Genomic DNA, 13,050 nt, shown 5'->3' with positions numbered 1-13,050 from the left:
GTTGGGCATTATTATTTTTACTTGACTGGCCCCCGACTGACCAGACGAGACTGTCAGTGGCCCACAGGTAATTTGAGTTTGAGACCCCTGCTCTAAAGTAAACAGTCCCTGCCAGTTTCACTTACCGGGTGTCACTACTTCATATCTCCTCTTGGTAGCGCTGCTCAAATGAATCAGGGAAACTTGGGCAGAAGTTAGCTGGCTGACGAAGAGCAAATTTACAGCGGAATAATCAGGTGATGTGTTCCTCATGTCCAAAAAGAAAGCTATTTTGCTTCTCACCACATGGTTGAAGTGCTGGGATGCCCCTAAGACACGTCTCGGTGGCACAATCTAGTTAGAATGTTCGGCTGTTAACCTAGGGTTGGTGGTTCGAGCCCACCCAGGGACAGCCTGATCTTTTGGGAAGCCCACGTCCAAAATGGAAGCTATTGGTTTTGTCACCGTCTGGTTGCTGGTTCAAAGCCCAGAACACAACAAGTGCTAAGACACCTCTGAAACACGTCTCTTTGGCGCAATCTGGTAAGCGCGTTCGGCTGTTAACCGAAGGGATGGTAGTTCGAGCCCACCCAGGGACGGCCATGTGTTTTGGGCAACCCACCTCCAAAAAGGAAGCTATTTGTTTTGTCACCTTTTGGTTGCTGGTTCAAAGCCCAGGACACAAGAAGTGCTGAGACACCCAGGAACGGCTTGTTCTAGGCAGCCCACGTCCAAAAAGGAAGCTATTGGTTTTGTCACCTTCTGGTTGCTGGTTCAAAGCCCAGAAGACAAGAAGTGCTGAGACACCTCCAAAACATGTCTCTGTGGCGCAATCTGGTTAGCGCGTTCGGCTGTTAACCGAAAGGTTGGTGGTTCGAGCCCACCTAGGGATGGTCATATGTTTTGGGCAGCCCACGTCCAATATAGAAGCTATTTGTTTTGTCACCTTGTGGTTGCTGGTTCAAAGCCCAGGACACGAGAAGTGCTGAGACACTTATTAAACATGTCTCTGTGGCGCAATCTGGTTAGCGCGTTCGGCTGTTAACCGAAAGGTTGGTGGTTCGAGCCCACCCAGGGACGGCCATGTGTTTTGGGCAACCCACCTCCAAAAAGGAAGCTATTGGTTTAGTCACCCTCTGGTTGCTGGTTCAAAGCCCAGAACAGAATAAGTGCTAAGAAACCTCCGAAACACGTCTCTAGCGCAATCTGGTTAGCGCGTTCGGCTGTTAACCGAAAGGTTGGTGGTTCGAGCCCACCCAGGGACGGTCACGTGTTTTGGGCAGCCCACGTGCAAAAAGGAAGCTATTGGTTTAGTCACCCTCTGGTTGCTGGGTCAAAGCACAGAACACGAGAAGTGCTGGGACACCTCTGAAACCTGTCTCTGTGGCGCAATCTGGTTAGCGCGTTCGGCTGTTAACCGAAAGGTTGGTGGTTCGAGCCCACCCTGGGACGGTCATGCGTTTTGGGCAGCCCACGTCCAAAATGGAAGCCCCTGGTTTTGTCACCGTCTGGTTGCTGGTTCAAAGCCCAAAACAAAAGAAGTGCTGAGACACCTCCGAAACCTGTTTCTGTGGCGCAATCTGGTTAGCACGTTCGGCTGTTAACCGAAAGGATGGTGGTTCGAGCCCACCCAGGGACGGTCAAGTGTTTTGAGATGCCCACCTCCAAAAAGGAAGACATTGGTTTTGACACCTTTTGGTTGCTGGTTCAAAGCCCAGGACACAAGAAGTGCTGAGACACCCAGGAACGGCTTGTTCTAGGCAGCCCACGTCCAAAATAGAAGCTATTTGTTTTGTCACCTTGTGGTTGCTGGTTCAAAGCCCAGGACACGAGAAGTGCTGAGACACTTATTAAACATGTCTCTGTGGCGCAATCTGGTTAGCGCGTTCGGCTGTTAACCGAAAGGTTGGTGGTTGGAGCCCACCCAGGGACGGCCATGTGTTTTGGGCAACCCACCTCCAAAAAGGAAGCTATTGGTTTAGTCACCCTCTGGTTGCAGGTTCAAAGCCCAGAACAGAATAAGTGCTAAGAAACCTCCGAAACACGTCTCTAGCGCAATCTGGTTAGCGCATTCGGCTGTTAACCGAAAGGTTGGTGGTTCGAGCCCACCCAGGGACGGTCACGTGTTTTGGGCAGCCCACGTGCAAAAAGGAAGCTATTGGTTTAGTCACCCTCTGGTTGCTGGGTCAAAGCACAGAACACGAGAAGTGCTGGGACACCTCTGAAACCTGTCTCTGTGGCGCAATCTGGTTAGCGCGTTCGGCTGTTAACCGAAAGGTTGGTGGTTCGAGCCCACCCTGGGACGGTCATGCGTTTTGGGCAGCCCACGTCCAAAATGGAAGCCCCTGGTTTTGTCACCGTCTGGTTGCTGGTTCAAAGCCCAAAACAAAAGAAGTGCTGAGACACCTCCGAAACCTGTCTCTGTGGCGCAATCTGGTTAGCACGTTCGGCTGTTAACCGAAAGGATGGTGGCTCGAGCCCACCCAGGGACGGTCAAGTGTTTTGAGATGCCCACCTCCAAAAAGGAAGACATTGGTTTTGCCACCTTTTGGTTGCTGGTTCAAAGCCCAGGACACAAGAAGTGCTGAGACACCTCCAAAACATGCCTCTGTGGCGCAATCTGGTTAGCGCGTTCGGCTGTTAACCGAAAGGTTGGTGGTTCGAGCCCACCTAGGGACGGTCATATGTTTTGGGCAGCCCACGTCCAAAATAGAAGCTATTTGTTTTGTCACCTTGTGGTTGCTGGTTCAAAGCCCAGGACACAAGAAGTGCTGAGACACTTATTAAACATGTCTCTGTGGCGCAATCTGGTTAGCGCGTTCGGCTGTTAACCGAAAGGTTGGTGGTTCGAGCCCACCCAGGGACGGCCATGTGTTTTGGGCAACCCACCTCCAAAAAGGAAGCTATTGGTTTTGTCACCTTCTGGTTGCTGGTTCAAAGCCCAGGACACGAGAAGTGCTGAGACACTTATTAAACATGTCTCTGTGGCGCAATCTGGTTAGCGCGTTCGGCTGTTAACCGAAAGGTTGGTGGTTCGAGCCCACCCAGGGACGGCCATGTGTTTTGGGCAACCCACCTCCAAAAAGGAAGCTATTGGTTTAGTCACCCTCTGGTTGCTGGTTCAAAGCCCAGAACAGAATAAGTGCTAAGAAACCTCCGAAACACATCTCTGTGGCGCAATCTGGTTAGCGCGTTCGGCTGTTAACCGAAAGGTTGGTGGTTCGAGCCCACCCAGGGACGGTCACGTGTTTTGGGCAGCCCACGTCCAAAAAGGAAGCTATTGGTTTAGTCACCCTCTGGTTGCTGGGTCAAAGCACAGAACACGAGAAGTGCTGGGACACCTCTGAAACCTGTCTCTGTGGCGCAATCTGGTTAGCGCGTTCGGCTGTTAACCGAAAGGTTGGTGGTTCGAGCCCACCCAGGGACGGTCATACGTTTTGGGCAGCCCACGTCCAAAATGGAAGCTATTGGTTTTGTCACCGTCTGGTTGCTGGTTCAAAGCCCAAAACAAAAGAAGTGCTGAGACACCTCCGAAACCTGTCTCTGTGGCGCAATCTGGTTAGCGCGTTCGGCTGTTAACCGAAAGGATGGTGGTTCGAGCCCACCCAGGGACGGTCAAGTGTTTTGAGCTGCCCACCTCCAAAAAGGAAGACATTGGTTTTGACACCTTCTGGTTGCTGGTTCAAAGCCCAGAACACGAGAAGTGCTGAGACACCCAGGAACGGCTTGTTCTAGGCAGCCCACGTCCAAAAAGGAAGCTATTGGTTTTGTCACCTGCTGGGTGCTGGTTCAAAGCCCAGAACACAAGAAGTGCTGAGACACCTCCGAAACACGTCTCTGTGGCGCAATCTGGTTAGCGCGTTCGGCTGTTAACCGAAAGGTTGGTGGTTCGAGCCCACCTAGGGACGGTCATATGTTTTGGGCAGCCCACGTCCAAAATAGAAGCTATTTGTTTTGTCACCTTGTGGTTGCTGGTTCAAAGCCCAGGACACGAGAAGTGCTGAGACACTTATTAAACATGTCTCTGTGGCGCAATCTGGTTAGCGCGTTAGGCTGTTAACCGAAAGGTTGGTGGTTCGAGCCCACCCAGGGACGGCCATGTGTTTTGGGCAACCCACCTCCAAAAAGGAATCTATTTGTTTTGTCACCTTCTGGTTGCTGGTTCAAAGCCCAGGACACGAGAAGTGCTGAGACACTTATTAAACATGTCTCTGTGGCGCAATCTGGTTAGCGCGTTCGGCTGTTAACCGAAAGGTTGGTGGTTCGAGCCCACCCAGGGACGGCGATGTGTTTTGGGCAGCCCACCTCCAAAAAGGAAGACATTGGTTTTGACACCTTCTGGTTGCTGGTTCAAAGCCCAGAACACGAGAAGTGCTGAGACACCCAGGAACGGCTTGTTCTAGGCAGCCCACGTCCAAAAAGGAAGACATTGGTTTTGACACCTTCTGGTTGCTGTTTCAAAGCCCAGAACACGAGAAGTGCTGAGACACCCAGAAACGGCTTGTTCTAGGCAGCCCACGTCCAAAAAGGAAGCTATTGGTTTTGTCACCTTCTGGTTGCTGGTTCAAAGCCCAGAACACAACAAGCGCTAAGACACCTCTGAAACACGTCTCTTTGGCGCAATCTGGTAAGCGCGTTCGGCTGTTAACCGAAGGGATGGTAGTTCGAGCCCACCCAGGGACGGCCATGTGTTTTGGGCAACCCACCTCCAAAAAGGAAGCTATTTGTTTTGTCACCTTTTGGTTGCTGGTTCAAAGCCCAGGACACAAGACGTGCTGAGACACCCAGGAACGGCTTGTTCTAGGCAGCCCACGTCCAAAAAGGAAGCTATTGGTTTTGTCACCTTCTGGTTGCTGGTTCAAAGCCCAGAACACAAGAAGTGCTGAGACACCACAAAACATGTCTCTGTGGCGCAATCTGGTTAGCGCGTTCGGCTGTTAACCGAAAGGTTGGTGGTTCGAGCCCACCTAGGGACGGTCATATGTTTTGGGCAGCCCACGTCCAAAATAGAAGCTATTTGTTTAGTCACCTTGTGGTTGCTGGTTCAAAGCCCAGGACACTAGAAGTGCTGAGACACTTATTAAACATGTCTCTGTGGCGCAATCTGGTTAGCGCGTTCGGCTGTTAACCGAAAGGTTGGTGGTTCGAGCCCACCCAGGGACGGCCATGTGTTTTGGGCAACCCACCTCCAAAAAGGAAGCTATTGGTTTTGTCACCTTCTGGTTGCTGGTTCAAAGCCCAGGACACGAGAAGTGCTGAGACACTTATTAAACATGTCTCTGTGGCGCAATCTGGTTAGCGCGTTCGGCTGTTAACCGAAAGGTTGGTGGTTCGAGCCCACCCAGGGACGGCGATGTGTTTTGGGCAGCCCACCTCCAAAAAGGAAGACATTGGTTTTGACACCTTCTGGTTGCTGGTTCAAAGCCCAGAACACGAGAAGTGCTGAGACACCCAGGAACGGCTTGTTCTAGGCAGCCCACGTCCAAAAAGGAAGACATTGGTTTTGACACCTTCTGGTTGCTGGTTCAAAGCCCAGAACACGAGAAGTGCTGAGACACCCAGAAACGGCTTGTTCTAGGCAGCCCACGTCCAAAAAGGAAGCTATTGGTTTTGTCACCTTCTGGTTGCTGGTTCAAAGCCCAGAACACAACAAGTGCTAAGACACCTCTGAAACACGTCTCTTTGGCGCAATCTGGTAAGCGCGTTCGGCTGTTAACCGAAGGGATGGTAGTTCGAGCCCACCCAGGGACGGCCATGTGTTTTGGGCAACCCACCTCCAAAAAGGAAGCTATTTGTTTTGTCACCTTTTGGTTGCTGGTTCAAAGCCCAGGACACAAGACGTGCTGAGACACCCAGGAACGGCTTGTTCTAGGCAGCCCACGTCCAAAAAGGAAGCTATTGGTTTTGTCACCTTCTGGTTGCTGGTTCAAAGCCCAGAACACAAGAAGTGCTGAGACACCTCCAAAACATGTCTCTGTGGCGCAATCTGGTTAGCGCGTTCGGCTGTTAACCGAAAGGTTGGTGGTTCGAGCCCACCTAGGGACGGTCATATGTTTTGGGCAGCCCACGTCCAAAAAGGAAGCTATTGGTTTTGTCACCTTCTGGTTGCTGGTTCAAAGCCCAGAACACAAGAAGTGCTGAGACACCTCCAAAACATGTCTCTGTGGCGCAATCTGGTTAGCGCGTTCGGCTGTTAACCGAAAGGTTGGTGGTTCGAGCCCACCTAGGGACGGTCATATGTTTTGGGCAGCCCACGTCCAAAATAGAAGCTATTTGTTTTGTCACCTTCTGGTTGCTGGTTCAAAGCCCAGGACACGAGAAGTGCTGAGACACTTATTAAACATGTCTCTGTGGCGCAATCTGGTTAGCGCGTTCGGCTGTTAACCGAAAGGTTGGTGGTTCGAGCCCACCCAGGGACGGCCATGTGTTTTGGGCAACCCACCTCCAAAAAGGAAGCTATTGGTTTAGTCACCCTCTGGTTGCTGGTTCAAAGCCCAGAACAGAAAAAGTGCTAAGAAACCTCCGAAACACGTCTCTGTGGCGCAATCTGGTTAGCGCGTTCGGCTGTTAACCGAAAGGTTGGTGGTTCGAGCCCACCCAGGGACGGTCACGTGTTTTGGGCAGCCCACGTCCAAAAAGGAAGCTATTGGTTTAGTCACCCTCTGGTTGCTGGGTCAAAGCACAGAACACGAGAAGTGCTGGGACACCTCTGAAACCTGTCTCTGTGGCGCAATCTGGTTAGCGCGTTCGGCTGTTAACCGAAAGGTTGGTGGTTCGAGCCCACCCAGGGACGGTCATGCGTTTTGGGCAGCCCACGTCCAAAATGGAAGCTCCTGGTTTTGTCACTGTCTGGTTGCTGGTTCAAAGCCCAAAACAAAAGAAGTGCTGAGACACCTCCGAAACCTGTCTCTGTGGCGCAATCTGGTTAGCACGTTCGGCTGTTAACCGAAAGGATGGTGGTTCGAGCCCACCCAGGGACGGTCAAGTGTTTTGAGATGCCCACCTCCAAAAAGGAAGACATTGGTTTTGACACCTTTTGGTTGCTGGTTCAAAGCCCAGGACACAAGAAGTGCTGAGACACCCAGGAACGGCTTGTTCTAGGCAGCCCACGTCCAAAAAGGAAGCTATTGGTTTTGTCACCTTCTGGTTGCTGGTTCAAAGCCCAGAACACAAGAAGTGCTGAGACACCTCCAAAACATGTCTCTGTGGCGCAATCTGGTTAGCGCGTTCGGCTGTTAACCGAAAGGTTGGTGGTTCGAGCCCACCTAGGGACGGTCATATGTTTTGGGCAGCCCACGTCCAAAATAGAAGCTATTTGTTTTGTCACCTTGTGGTTGCTGGTTCAAAGCCCAGGACACGAGAAGTGCTGAGACACAGCCATGTCTCTGTGGCGCAATCTGGTTAGCGCGTTCGGCTGTTAACCGAAAGGTTGGTGGTTCGAGCCCACCCAGGGACGGCCATGTGTTTTGGGCAACCCACCTCCAAAAAGGAAGCTATTGGTTTTGTCACCTTCTGGTTGCTGGTTCAAAGCCCAGGACACGAGAAGTGCTGAGACACTTATTAAACATGTCTCTGTGGCGCAATCTGGTTAGCGCGTTCGGCTGTTAACCGAAAGGTTGGTGGTTCGAGCCCACCCAGGGACGGCCATGTGTTTTGGGCAACCCACCTCCAAAAAGGAAGCTATTGGTTTAGTCACCCTCTGGTTGCTGGTTCAAAGCCCAGAACAGAATAAGTGCTAAGAAACCTCCGAAACACGTCTCTGTGGCGCAATCTGGTTAGCGCGTTCGGCTGTTAACCGAAAGGTTGGTGGTTCGAGCCCACCCAGGGACGGTCACGTGTTTTGGGCAGCCCACGTCCAAAAAGGAAGCTATTGGTTTAGTCACCCTCTGGTTGCTGGGTCAAAGCACAGAACACGAGAAGTGCTGGGACACCTCTGAAACCTGTCTCTGTGGCGCAATCTGGTTAGCGCGTTCGGCTGTTAACCGAAAGATTGGTGGTTCGAGCCCACCCAGGGACGGTCATATGTTTTGGGCAGCCCACGTCCAAAATGGAAGCTCCTGGTTTTGTCACCGTCTGGTTGCTGGTTCAAAGCCCAAAACAAAAGAAGTGCTGAGACACCTCCGAAACCTGTCTCTGTGGCGCAATCTGGTTAGCGCGTTCGGCTGTTAACCGAAAGGATGGTGGTTCGAGCCCACCCAGGGACGGCCATGTGTTTTGGGCAACCCACCTCCAAAAAGGAAGCTATTTGTTTTGTCACCTTCTGGTTGCTGGTTCAAAGCCCAGGACACCGAAAGTGGTGAGACACTTATTAAACATGTCTCTGTGGCGCAATCTGGTTAGCGCGTTCGGCTGTTAACCGAAAGGTTGGTGGTTCGAGCCCACCCAGGGACGGCGATGTGTTTTGGGCAGCCCACCTCCAAAAAGGAAGACATTGGTTTTGACACCTTCTGGTTGCTGGTTCAAAGCCCAGAACACGAGAAGTGCTGAGACACCCAGGAACGGCTTGTTCTAGGCAGCCCACGTCCAAAAAGGAAGACATTGGTTTTGACACCTTCTGGTTGCTGGTTCAAAGCCCAGAACACGAGAAGTGCTGAGACACCCAGAAACGGCTTGTTCTAGGCAGCCCACGTCCAAAAAGGAAGCTATTGGTTTTGTCACCTTCTGGTTGCTGGTTCAAAGCCCAGGTCACGAGAAGTGCTGAGACACTCATTAAACATGTCTCTGTGCCGCAATCTGGTTAGCGTGTTCGGCTGTTAACCGAAAGGTTGGTGGTTCGAGCCCACCCAGGGACGGCCATGTGTTTTGGGCAACCCACCTCCAAAAAGGAAGCTATTGGTTTAGTCTCCCTCTGGTTGCTGGTTCAAAGCCCAGAACACGAGAAGTGCTGGGACACCTCTGAAAACTGTCTCTGTGGCGCAATCTGGTTAGCGCGTTCGGCTGTTAACCGAAAGGTTGGTGGTTCGAGCCCACCCAGGGACGGTCATATATTTTGGGCAGCCCACGTCCAAAATGGAAGCTCCTGGTTTTGTCACCGTCTGGTTGCTGGTTCAAAGCCCAAAACAAAAGAAGTGCTGAGACACCTCCGAAACCTGTCTCTGTGGCGCAATCTGGTTAGCGCGTTAGGCTGTTAACCGAAAGGATGGTGGTTCGAGCCCACCCAGGGACGGTCAAGTGTTTTGAGCTGCCCACCTCCAAAAAGGAAGACATTGGTTTTGACACCTTCTGGTTGCTGGTTCAAAGCCCAGAACACGAGAAGTGCTGAGACACCCAGGAACGGCTTATTCTAGGCAGCCCACGTCCAAAAAGGAAGCTATTGGTTTTGTCACCTGCTGGGTGCTGGTTCAAAGCCCAGAACACAAGAAGTGCTGAGACACCTCCGAAACACGTCTCTGTGGCGCAATCTGGTTAGCGCGTTCGGCTGTTAACCGAAAGGTTGGTGGTTCGAGCCCACCTAGGGACGGTCATATGTTTTGGGCAGCCCACGTCCAAAATAGAAGCTATTTGTTTTGTCACCTTGTGGTTGCTGGTTCAAAGCCCAGGACACGAGAAGTGCTGAGACACTTATTAAACATGTCTCTGTGGCGCAATCTGGTTAGCGCGTTCGGCTGTTAACCGAAAGGTTGGTGGTTCGAGCCCACCCAGGGACGGCCATGTGTTTTGGGCAACCCACCTCCAAAAAGGAAGCTATTGGTTTTGTCACCTTCTGGTTGCTGGTTCAAAGCCCAGGACACGAGAAGTGCTGGGACACTTATTAAACATGTCTCTGTGGCGCAATCTGGTTAGCGCGTTCGGCTGTTAACCGAAAGGTTGGTGGTTCGAGCCCACCCAGGGACGGCCACGTGTTTTGGGCAACCCACCTCCAAAAAGGAAGCTATTGGTTTTGTCACCTTCTGGTTGCTGGTTCAAAGCCCAGGACACGAAAGGTGCTGAGACACTTATTAAACATGTCTCTGTGGCGCAATCTGGTTAGCGCGTTCGGCTGTTAACCGAAAGGTTGGTGGTTCGAGCCCACCCAGGGACGGCCATGTGTTTTGGGCAACCCACCTCCAAAAAGGAAGCTATTGGTTTAGTCACCCTCTGGTTGCTGGGTCAAAACACAGAACACAAGAAGTGCTGGGATACCTCTGAAACATGTCTCTGTGGCGCAATCTGGTTAGCACGTTCGGCTGTTAACCGAAAGGATGGTGGTTCGAGCCCACCCAGGGACGGCCATGTGTTTTGGGCAACCCACCTCCAAAAAGGAAGCTATTTGTTTTGTCACCTTCTGGTTGCTGGTTCAAAGCCCAGGACACCGGAAGTGGTGAGACACTTATTAAACATGTCTCTGTGGCGCAATCTGGTTAGCGCGTTCGGCTGTTAACCGAAAGGTTGGTGGTTCGAGCCCACCCAGGGACGGCGATGTGTTTTGGGCAGCCCACCTCCAAAAAGGAAGACATTGGTTTTGACACCTTCTGGTTGCTGGTTCAAAGCCCAGAACACGAGAAGTGCTGAGACACCCAGGAACGGCTTGTTCTAGGCAGCCCACGTCCAAAAAGGAAGACATTGGTTTTGACACCTTCTGGTTGCTGGTTCAAAGCCCAGAACACGAGAAGTGCTGAGACACCCAGAAACGGCTTGTTCTAGGCAGCCCACGTCCAAAAAGGAAGCTATTGGTTTTGTCACCTTCTGGTTGCTGGTTCAAAGCCCAGGTCACGAGAAGTGCTGAGACACTCATTAAACATGTCTCTGTGGCGCAATCTGGTTAGCGCGTTCGGCTGTTAACCGAAAGGTTGGTGGTTCGAGCCCACCCAGGGACGGCCATGTGTTTTGGGCAACCCACCTCCAAAAAGGAAGCTATTGGTTTAGTCACCCTCTGGTTGCTGGTTCAAAGCCCAGAACACGAGAAGTGCTGGGACACCTCTGAAAACTGTCTCTGTGGCGCAATCTGGTTAGCGCGTTCGGCTGTTAACCGAAAGGTTGGTGGTTCGAGCCCACCCAGGGACGGTCATATGTTTTGGGCAGCCCACGTCCAAAATGGAAGCTCCTGGTTTTGTCACCGTCTGGTTGCTGGTTCAAAGCCCAAAACAAAAGAAGTGCTGAGACACCTCCGAAACCTGTCTCTGTGGCGCAATCTGGTTAGCGCGTTAGGCTGTTAACCGAAAGGATGGTGGTTCGAGCCCACCCAGGGACGGTCAAGTGTTTTGAGCTGCCCACCTCCAAAAAGGAAGACATTGGTTTTGACACCTTCTGGTTGCTGGTTCAAAGCCCAGGACACGAGAAGTGCTGAGACACTTATTAAACATGTCTCTGTGGCGCAATCTGGTTAGCGCGTTCGGCTGTTAACCGAAAGGTTGGTGGTTCGAGCCCACCCAGGGACGGTCACGTGTTTTGGGCAGCCCACGTCCAAAAAGGAAGCTATTGGTTTAGTCACCCTCTGGTTGCTGGGTCAAAGCACAGAACACGAGAAGTGCTGGGATACCTCTGAAACTCGTCTCTGTGGCGCAATCTGGTTAGCGCGTTCGGCTGTTAACCGAAAGGTTGGTGGTTCGAGCCCACCCAGGGACGGTCATGAGTTTTGGGCAGCCCACGTCCAAAATGGAAGCTCCTGGTTTTGTCACCTTCTGGTTGCTGGTTCAAAGCCCAGAACAGAAGCAGTGCTAAGACACCTCTTAAATATGTCTCTGTGGCGCAATCTGGTTAGCGCGTTCGGCTGTTATCTGAAAGGTTGGTGGTTCAAGCCCACCCAGGGACGTCCATGTGTTTTGGGCCACCCACCTCCAAAAAGGAAGCTATTGGTTTTGGCACCGTATGGTTGCTGGTTCAAAGCCCAGAACAGAAGCAGTGCTAAGACACCTGTGAAACACATCTCTGTGGCGCAATCTGGTTAGCGTGTTCGGCTGTTAACCGAAAGGTTGGTGGTTCGAGCCCACCCAGGGACGGTCACATGTTTTGGGCAGCCCACGTCCAAAAAGGAAGCTATCGGTTTAGTCACCCTCTGGTTGCTGGGTCAAAGCACAGAACACGAGAAGTGCTGGGACACCTCTGAAACCTGTCTCTGTGGCGCAATCTGGTTAGCGCGTTCGGCTGTTAACCGAAAGGTTGGTGGTTCGAGCCCACCCAGGGACGGTCATGTGTTTTGGGCAGCCCGCGTCCAAAAAGGAAGCTATTGGTTTAGTCACCCTCTGGTTGCTGGTTCAAAGCCCAGAACACGAGAAGTGCTGGGACACCTCTGAAACCTGTCTCTGTGGTGCAATCTGGTTAGCGCTTTGGCTGTTAACCGAAAGGTTGGTGGTTCGAACCCACCCAGGGACAGTCATGTGTTTTGGGCAGCCCATGTCCAAAAAGGAAGCTATTTTATGGAATAAACAACAAATTGATTAATCCAAAAAATAATCAACAGATGAACAGGTTAGGAAAATCATCATCACATCGTTAAAAAAATATTTTAAATGGTTTTTACATAAATAACATTTCTACTTGGACCTATTTTATGTCACACCAACATGTTTTAAATGACTAAACTGCCTTGTAAATGCATCATTTAATTAAAAATGACATTCTGCCTTGACTGCCTTGATGCTCAAGCAGCAGGACGCATACATTACATTTTAAAGGCACAAGCTCACAGAGTAACAGAGAAATTAAATGCCAAGTAAAAATCCAAAAACATTAATCCCGAGTAAGCCATGAATACACTGGCGAGGACATATAAAATTAATTTGTGTAAATGAATGTTGTCAAATATGTCACGTGCCACTGATTTTAAGATTCACTTTTCGACACTTGTGTAAATTAGCAGCACTCACAAACTGTAGCTCATTTGTTTTTGATAACAACTGCACATTATTTAGTAATCCAATGATTACAGCTTTAATGTCACTCTTATTAACAAATAGAGTGAGGTTCCCAATCACAAACGCTCAAACTTCTGATTCAAAGTCAGACACCTTATCCATTAGTCCACATGGTCTGAACAACTGCCCCATCCCTATCCATTTTGTGTAAACACTAGCTGAAACGAAGAAGCATCAATTGTTTGAGCACAATTTTTAAATACCTCACAACAAATGACTTTATAACAATATATGATTT

General features: G+C 50.9%; 53 non-coding genes across 53 annotated transcripts; all 53 read left to right on the top strand.

Moving 5' to 3' along the window:
• Window positions 1-797: 797 nt before the first annotated feature.
• trnan-guu (transfer RNA asparagine (anticodon GUU)) lies at window positions 798-872 on the top strand. Its single transcript has one exon. It is a non-coding gene; the product is annotated as a tRNA-Asn (tRNA).
• A 112-nt stretch (window positions 873-984) lies between these two features.
• Window positions 985-1,059, top strand: trnan-guu (transfer RNA asparagine (anticodon GUU)). Its single transcript has one exon. It is a non-coding gene; the product is annotated as a tRNA-Asn (tRNA).
• Window positions 1,060-1,171: 112 nt separating this feature from the next.
• trnan-guu (transfer RNA asparagine (anticodon GUU)) lies at window positions 1,172-1,244 on the top strand. Its single transcript has one exon. It is a non-coding gene; the product is annotated as a tRNA-Asn (tRNA).
• A 112-nt stretch (window positions 1,245-1,356) lies between these two features.
• trnan-guu (transfer RNA asparagine (anticodon GUU)) lies at window positions 1,357-1,431 on the top strand. The gene has a single exon. It is a non-coding gene; the product is annotated as a tRNA-Asn (tRNA).
• Window positions 1,432-1,543: 112 nt separating this feature from the next.
• trnan-guu (transfer RNA asparagine (anticodon GUU)) lies at window positions 1,544-1,618 on the top strand. Its single transcript has one exon. It is a non-coding gene; the product is annotated as a tRNA-Asn (tRNA).
• Window positions 1,619-1,837: 219 nt separating this feature from the next.
• On the top strand, window positions 1,838-1,912 carry trnan-guu (transfer RNA asparagine (anticodon GUU)). The gene has a single exon. It is a non-coding gene; the product is annotated as a tRNA-Asn (tRNA).
• A 112-nt stretch (window positions 1,913-2,024) lies between these two features.
• On the top strand, window positions 2,025-2,097 carry trnan-guu (transfer RNA asparagine (anticodon GUU)). The gene has a single exon. It is a non-coding gene; the product is annotated as a tRNA-Asn (tRNA).
• Window positions 2,098-2,209: 112 nt separating this feature from the next.
• Window positions 2,210-2,284, top strand: trnan-guu (transfer RNA asparagine (anticodon GUU)). The gene has a single exon. It is a non-coding gene; the product is annotated as a tRNA-Asn (tRNA).
• Window positions 2,285-2,396: 112 nt separating this feature from the next.
• On the top strand, window positions 2,397-2,471 carry trnan-guu (transfer RNA asparagine (anticodon GUU)). The gene has a single exon. It is a non-coding gene; the product is annotated as a tRNA-Asn (tRNA).
• A 112-nt stretch (window positions 2,472-2,583) lies between these two features.
• On the top strand, window positions 2,584-2,658 carry trnan-guu (transfer RNA asparagine (anticodon GUU)). Its single transcript has one exon. It is a non-coding gene; the product is annotated as a tRNA-Asn (tRNA).
• Window positions 2,659-2,770: 112 nt separating this feature from the next.
• trnan-guu (transfer RNA asparagine (anticodon GUU)) lies at window positions 2,771-2,845 on the top strand. The gene has a single exon. It is a non-coding gene; the product is annotated as a tRNA-Asn (tRNA).
• Window positions 2,846-2,957: 112 nt separating this feature from the next.
• Window positions 2,958-3,032, top strand: trnan-guu (transfer RNA asparagine (anticodon GUU)). The gene has a single exon. It is a non-coding gene; the product is annotated as a tRNA-Asn (tRNA).
• Window positions 3,033-3,144: 112 nt separating this feature from the next.
• On the top strand, window positions 3,145-3,219 carry trnan-guu (transfer RNA asparagine (anticodon GUU)). The gene has a single exon. It is a non-coding gene; the product is annotated as a tRNA-Asn (tRNA).
• Window positions 3,220-3,331: 112 nt separating this feature from the next.
• trnan-guu (transfer RNA asparagine (anticodon GUU)) lies at window positions 3,332-3,406 on the top strand. The gene has a single exon. It is a non-coding gene; the product is annotated as a tRNA-Asn (tRNA).
• Window positions 3,407-3,518: 112 nt separating this feature from the next.
• trnan-guu (transfer RNA asparagine (anticodon GUU)) lies at window positions 3,519-3,593 on the top strand. Its single transcript has one exon. It is a non-coding gene; the product is annotated as a tRNA-Asn (tRNA).
• Window positions 3,594-3,812: 219 nt separating this feature from the next.
• Window positions 3,813-3,887, top strand: trnan-guu (transfer RNA asparagine (anticodon GUU)). The gene has a single exon. It is a non-coding gene; the product is annotated as a tRNA-Asn (tRNA).
• A 112-nt stretch (window positions 3,888-3,999) lies between these two features.
• trnan-guu (transfer RNA asparagine (anticodon GUU)) lies at window positions 4,000-4,074 on the top strand. The gene has a single exon. It is a non-coding gene; the product is annotated as a tRNA-Asn (tRNA).
• Window positions 4,075-4,186: 112 nt separating this feature from the next.
• trnan-guu (transfer RNA asparagine (anticodon GUU)) lies at window positions 4,187-4,261 on the top strand. Its single transcript has one exon. It is a non-coding gene; the product is annotated as a tRNA-Asn (tRNA).
• Window positions 4,262-4,587: 326 nt separating this feature from the next.
• trnan-guu (transfer RNA asparagine (anticodon GUU)) lies at window positions 4,588-4,662 on the top strand. The gene has a single exon. It is a non-coding gene; the product is annotated as a tRNA-Asn (tRNA).
• A 218-nt stretch (window positions 4,663-4,880) lies between these two features.
• On the top strand, window positions 4,881-4,955 carry trnan-guu (transfer RNA asparagine (anticodon GUU)). The gene has a single exon. It is a non-coding gene; the product is annotated as a tRNA-Asn (tRNA).
• A 112-nt stretch (window positions 4,956-5,067) lies between these two features.
• On the top strand, window positions 5,068-5,142 carry trnan-guu (transfer RNA asparagine (anticodon GUU)). Its single transcript has one exon. It is a non-coding gene; the product is annotated as a tRNA-Asn (tRNA).
• A 112-nt stretch (window positions 5,143-5,254) lies between these two features.
• On the top strand, window positions 5,255-5,329 carry trnan-guu (transfer RNA asparagine (anticodon GUU)). The gene has a single exon. It is a non-coding gene; the product is annotated as a tRNA-Asn (tRNA).
• A 326-nt stretch (window positions 5,330-5,655) lies between these two features.
• On the top strand, window positions 5,656-5,730 carry trnan-guu (transfer RNA asparagine (anticodon GUU)). The gene has a single exon. It is a non-coding gene; the product is annotated as a tRNA-Asn (tRNA).
• Window positions 5,731-5,949: 219 nt separating this feature from the next.
• On the top strand, window positions 5,950-6,024 carry trnan-guu (transfer RNA asparagine (anticodon GUU)). The gene has a single exon. It is a non-coding gene; the product is annotated as a tRNA-Asn (tRNA).
• A 112-nt stretch (window positions 6,025-6,136) lies between these two features.
• On the top strand, window positions 6,137-6,211 carry trnan-guu (transfer RNA asparagine (anticodon GUU)). The gene has a single exon. It is a non-coding gene; the product is annotated as a tRNA-Asn (tRNA).
• Window positions 6,212-6,323: 112 nt separating this feature from the next.
• On the top strand, window positions 6,324-6,398 carry trnan-guu (transfer RNA asparagine (anticodon GUU)). Its single transcript has one exon. It is a non-coding gene; the product is annotated as a tRNA-Asn (tRNA).
• A 112-nt stretch (window positions 6,399-6,510) lies between these two features.
• Window positions 6,511-6,585, top strand: trnan-guu (transfer RNA asparagine (anticodon GUU)). Its single transcript has one exon. It is a non-coding gene; the product is annotated as a tRNA-Asn (tRNA).
• Window positions 6,586-6,697: 112 nt separating this feature from the next.
• Window positions 6,698-6,772, top strand: trnan-guu (transfer RNA asparagine (anticodon GUU)). Its single transcript has one exon. It is a non-coding gene; the product is annotated as a tRNA-Asn (tRNA).
• Window positions 6,773-6,884: 112 nt separating this feature from the next.
• On the top strand, window positions 6,885-6,959 carry trnan-guu (transfer RNA asparagine (anticodon GUU)). Its single transcript has one exon. It is a non-coding gene; the product is annotated as a tRNA-Asn (tRNA).
• Window positions 6,960-7,178: 219 nt separating this feature from the next.
• On the top strand, window positions 7,179-7,253 carry trnan-guu (transfer RNA asparagine (anticodon GUU)). The gene has a single exon. It is a non-coding gene; the product is annotated as a tRNA-Asn (tRNA).
• Window positions 7,254-7,360: 107 nt separating this feature from the next.
• Window positions 7,361-7,435, top strand: trnan-guu (transfer RNA asparagine (anticodon GUU)). Its single transcript has one exon. It is a non-coding gene; the product is annotated as a tRNA-Asn (tRNA).
• A 112-nt stretch (window positions 7,436-7,547) lies between these two features.
• On the top strand, window positions 7,548-7,622 carry trnan-guu (transfer RNA asparagine (anticodon GUU)). Its single transcript has one exon. It is a non-coding gene; the product is annotated as a tRNA-Asn (tRNA).
• Window positions 7,623-7,734: 112 nt separating this feature from the next.
• Window positions 7,735-7,809, top strand: trnan-guu (transfer RNA asparagine (anticodon GUU)). Its single transcript has one exon. It is a non-coding gene; the product is annotated as a tRNA-Asn (tRNA).
• A 112-nt stretch (window positions 7,810-7,921) lies between these two features.
• trnan-guu (transfer RNA asparagine (anticodon GUU)) lies at window positions 7,922-7,996 on the top strand. Its single transcript has one exon. It is a non-coding gene; the product is annotated as a tRNA-Asn (tRNA).
• Window positions 7,997-8,108: 112 nt separating this feature from the next.
• On the top strand, window positions 8,109-8,183 carry trnan-guu (transfer RNA asparagine (anticodon GUU)). Its single transcript has one exon. It is a non-coding gene; the product is annotated as a tRNA-Asn (tRNA).
• A 112-nt stretch (window positions 8,184-8,295) lies between these two features.
• trnan-guu (transfer RNA asparagine (anticodon GUU)) lies at window positions 8,296-8,370 on the top strand. Its single transcript has one exon. It is a non-coding gene; the product is annotated as a tRNA-Asn (tRNA).
• Window positions 8,371-8,696: 326 nt separating this feature from the next.
• Window positions 8,697-8,771, top strand: trnan-guu (transfer RNA asparagine (anticodon GUU)). The gene has a single exon. It is a non-coding gene; the product is annotated as a tRNA-Asn (tRNA).
• A 112-nt stretch (window positions 8,772-8,883) lies between these two features.
• On the top strand, window positions 8,884-8,958 carry trnan-guu (transfer RNA asparagine (anticodon GUU)). Its single transcript has one exon. It is a non-coding gene; the product is annotated as a tRNA-Asn (tRNA).
• A 112-nt stretch (window positions 8,959-9,070) lies between these two features.
• trnan-guu (transfer RNA asparagine (anticodon GUU)) lies at window positions 9,071-9,145 on the top strand. Its single transcript has one exon. It is a non-coding gene; the product is annotated as a tRNA-Asn (tRNA).
• Window positions 9,146-9,364: 219 nt separating this feature from the next.
• On the top strand, window positions 9,365-9,439 carry trnan-guu (transfer RNA asparagine (anticodon GUU)). The gene has a single exon. It is a non-coding gene; the product is annotated as a tRNA-Asn (tRNA).
• Window positions 9,440-9,551: 112 nt separating this feature from the next.
• On the top strand, window positions 9,552-9,626 carry trnan-guu (transfer RNA asparagine (anticodon GUU)). The gene has a single exon. It is a non-coding gene; the product is annotated as a tRNA-Asn (tRNA).
• Window positions 9,627-9,738: 112 nt separating this feature from the next.
• trnan-guu (transfer RNA asparagine (anticodon GUU)) lies at window positions 9,739-9,813 on the top strand. Its single transcript has one exon. It is a non-coding gene; the product is annotated as a tRNA-Asn (tRNA).
• A 112-nt stretch (window positions 9,814-9,925) lies between these two features.
• Window positions 9,926-10,000, top strand: trnan-guu (transfer RNA asparagine (anticodon GUU)). Its single transcript has one exon. It is a non-coding gene; the product is annotated as a tRNA-Asn (tRNA).
• A 112-nt stretch (window positions 10,001-10,112) lies between these two features.
• Window positions 10,113-10,187, top strand: trnan-guu (transfer RNA asparagine (anticodon GUU)). The gene has a single exon. It is a non-coding gene; the product is annotated as a tRNA-Asn (tRNA).
• Window positions 10,188-10,299: 112 nt separating this feature from the next.
• Window positions 10,300-10,374, top strand: trnan-guu (transfer RNA asparagine (anticodon GUU)). Its single transcript has one exon. It is a non-coding gene; the product is annotated as a tRNA-Asn (tRNA).
• Window positions 10,375-10,700: 326 nt separating this feature from the next.
• trnan-guu (transfer RNA asparagine (anticodon GUU)) lies at window positions 10,701-10,775 on the top strand. Its single transcript has one exon. It is a non-coding gene; the product is annotated as a tRNA-Asn (tRNA).
• Window positions 10,776-10,887: 112 nt separating this feature from the next.
• Window positions 10,888-10,962, top strand: trnan-guu (transfer RNA asparagine (anticodon GUU)). Its single transcript has one exon. It is a non-coding gene; the product is annotated as a tRNA-Asn (tRNA).
• Window positions 10,963-11,074: 112 nt separating this feature from the next.
• trnan-guu (transfer RNA asparagine (anticodon GUU)) lies at window positions 11,075-11,149 on the top strand. The gene has a single exon. It is a non-coding gene; the product is annotated as a tRNA-Asn (tRNA).
• Window positions 11,150-11,261: 112 nt separating this feature from the next.
• On the top strand, window positions 11,262-11,336 carry trnan-guu (transfer RNA asparagine (anticodon GUU)). Its single transcript has one exon. It is a non-coding gene; the product is annotated as a tRNA-Asn (tRNA).
• A 112-nt stretch (window positions 11,337-11,448) lies between these two features.
• trnan-guu (transfer RNA asparagine (anticodon GUU)) lies at window positions 11,449-11,523 on the top strand. Its single transcript has one exon. It is a non-coding gene; the product is annotated as a tRNA-Asn (tRNA).
• Window positions 11,524-11,635: 112 nt separating this feature from the next.
• Window positions 11,636-11,710, top strand: trnan-guu (transfer RNA asparagine (anticodon GUU)). Its single transcript has one exon. It is a non-coding gene; the product is annotated as a tRNA-Asn (tRNA).
• Window positions 11,711-11,822: 112 nt separating this feature from the next.
• On the top strand, window positions 11,823-11,897 carry trnan-guu (transfer RNA asparagine (anticodon GUU)). Its single transcript has one exon. It is a non-coding gene; the product is annotated as a tRNA-Asn (tRNA).
• A 112-nt stretch (window positions 11,898-12,009) lies between these two features.
• trnan-guu (transfer RNA asparagine (anticodon GUU)) lies at window positions 12,010-12,084 on the top strand. Its single transcript has one exon. It is a non-coding gene; the product is annotated as a tRNA-Asn (tRNA).
• The last annotated feature ends 966 nt before the right edge of the window (window positions 12,085-13,050 follow it).

Source organism: Solea solea, chromosome 15 (genome assembly GCF_958295425.1).
Source record: "Solea solea chromosome 15, fSolSol10.1, whole genome shotgun sequence".
Classification (NCBI taxonomy): domain Eukaryota; kingdom Metazoa; phylum Chordata; class Actinopteri; order Pleuronectiformes; family Soleidae; genus Solea; species Solea solea.
This window is presented reverse-complemented; position numbering and strand designations above follow the sequence as displayed.